The following is a 2784-nucleotide window of genomic DNA, read 5'->3' on the forward strand; positions in this document are numbered from 1 at the left end:
TAGATGTTATGTGATCCTTTCTTTCCAGTGAAGAGATATCAATCTCACAACGTGAAAAGAAAGGCATTCTTTTGAAAGCATGCCATGATTAGAGCACTAATGGAGATCTGTTAGTGTCGAGTGCAAGTTCTGTCTTATGTGCTGTGACTTTGACTCGCGATCACATCAGTATCAGATGATTCACCCACAGAAACTGTCATGGTCTAGACTGCAGAGTTTCCCAACCGGTTTTTGTCATGTGTACTGACACGACCCCAGTAGTTAACAACTCCTTCATGCGTGCTGCATAAAACCAAACAGGTGTTCCTCAGTCCCAATTCAGTGTTGTTATTGTTAACTAAAACTAGAACTAAATTTAACTAGAACTACAACTAAATGAAAATGAAATGACAAACAAACAATAAATGAACAAGAAAACAGTTTGATTAAAAGCATTGGTTAGTTGAAATATTAAAACTAAAACAGAAATTTAAAAAAGACAAAAGCTAATAATTAAAACTAGTATTTGTTAATCTGAAATAACTATATACAAATAATAATTGACAAGCGAAACAAAAAAACAATAAAAAAGATAAATACTTGAATTTCTAAAACTTAAACCAAACGAAAGATACACATATTGAAATAAGTCATGAAAATGACAAAAGCAAAAAAAAAAAGAAAAGAAAAAATTTAGATAAAATTAGATAAAAAAAACCTTTAACATATTTTTAAAAGAAACAAATATACTAAAATTAATTAAACTAAAATATATCAAAGACTAATATTAAAAAATAATAATACAAATGACAAAAAAACTTAAGAAAAAACAACAACATTTTAACTAAAATTAAAATGAAAACCAAACATAAAAATAAGATAATCCAAAATATTTATAAAAACAAAAAATAAAAATAGTATATAAATAATACTGAAATTACTGGTACCTTTGATTCATATCATATATAATATATTTGCTACCATTAATATTTTTAACTTTCCATTACTATGACTCTGTCACAGTCTTGGACTTTCTGTTCCTTTTGTGTTATCCCTATTTGGTCAAGTTCCGGTCCTCGTTTTGTTAATTAATCTCCACATGTTTCCATTCCCCTCATTACTTTCCTTGTTTAAAAACCCCGTCTGTTCAGTTCCTTTTCGTCTGCTATTAAGGTTTGAGGTTATGTTAATGGTTGACGATTTGTGTTGGATGTGCCCTTTTTCCCTCCCATGATAATTAAAACAACTCTTCAGATAAATATTCTTCCTCATGCGCTTTATTTACACACCAGCTCATATGACAGACTCACTTTTAATACTAAAATGTTACAATGAATCACTGTGAATGTTTAAAACAATTTGCTAGATAGATGGATATTTCCTTTTGGTGGGGGGGGGGTTAAACTATTCATTTTCTATTACCAGCACAATCCTACAAGGCAACTCAATCTGAAACAGAAAGTCAAACCGAGGCTTCAGGACTTGAGTTCTTCCTGATGTCTCTCTCTGTGTGGGCCGCTGGGCCAGTGTTCAAGCCAGGGCTGGACTTGTTAAACAAGGCTCAGTAAAGAGCTGAGGACTGCAGTGCTGAGTGCCAGTATTGTCTGGAGAGAGAGCGAAACGGTCTTCAGGGCTCAGTGCTGTGTAGTTTACCATAGTAACCGGGTTAACAAGACTGTGGCTTCGGTGGATTGAGACAGCCTGTGTTTATGTGTGTGAATGTGCCTGTGTGCAGTGAGAAATGAGATCAGAGGCGGTGGAAACATGTTGATAGGTAAATCTGCTTTGAGAAAATGAGAAACAAGCAGATTAGCTGCAATTGATATTGATTTATGTGCTGTGACTGGTCACCATTTCTCATCATTTGTAGATCATTAACTAATATTACATGTAATCACTCATGAAAAAATTATCCCTGTGTGAAACTCTAAACTGTAATTACATGCTTCCTAAAATGTGGGCATTTTATATATATATATATATATATATATATATATATATATATATATATATATATATATATATATATATATATATATATATATATATATTTGTAATATTTTTGAAAGAAATCTCTTCTGCTCACCAAGGTTGCATTTATTTGATCATAATACAGTAAAAACTGAAATATTGCGAAATATTATTACAATTTTAAATAGCTGTTTTCGATTTGCATACATATTCAAATGTAATTTATTCCTGTGATATAAAGCTGAATTTTGTCACATGGTCCTTCGGAAATCATTCTAAAATGCTGATTTGATGCTCAAGAACCATTTCTTATTATTATCAATGCTGAAAACAAACCGCTTAATATTTTATATAACAGAAACCAGATTTGATTTGATGAAAACAAATTTCTAACGAATGGCAATCATTTGAAACACCATTTATTTGTAACGCCATAAAAGTCTTCCTCACACAATAAACACATTCATTTATATAAAAAAATTAAAATAATTATAATAATAATCTTCCTGACCTCAAACTACAGTAGTGTAATTGTCATAATCAAGAATAATAAATACTGTAAGTATATGAGGGAAAACACAAAAATGTGTTTGTCAGCATGTCTGAGAGCTTTGTTACCAATGTAAACACGGTCAAAGAAAGACTGAGTTCTGGGTTTGGGACGGGGGTCTTGTGGGGGGCTGAATTCATAGCATGGGGTGGGGGGTATCAACTTACATTTTCCCCTGGGACGGCCACATGACCCTGGAAAAGAGGGAAAAGGAGGGGGAAGAGAAGTTCGGTTATGGTCTGAGCTCTCTCAATGAGAACCACATGCAGGAAAGAGAAGGGAGG

Source organism: Carassius auratus, chromosome 50 (assembly GCF_003368295.1).
Source record: "Carassius auratus strain Wakin chromosome 50, ASM336829v1, whole genome shotgun sequence".
Lineage (NCBI taxonomy): Eukaryota > Metazoa > Chordata > Actinopteri > Cypriniformes > Cyprinidae > Carassius > Carassius auratus.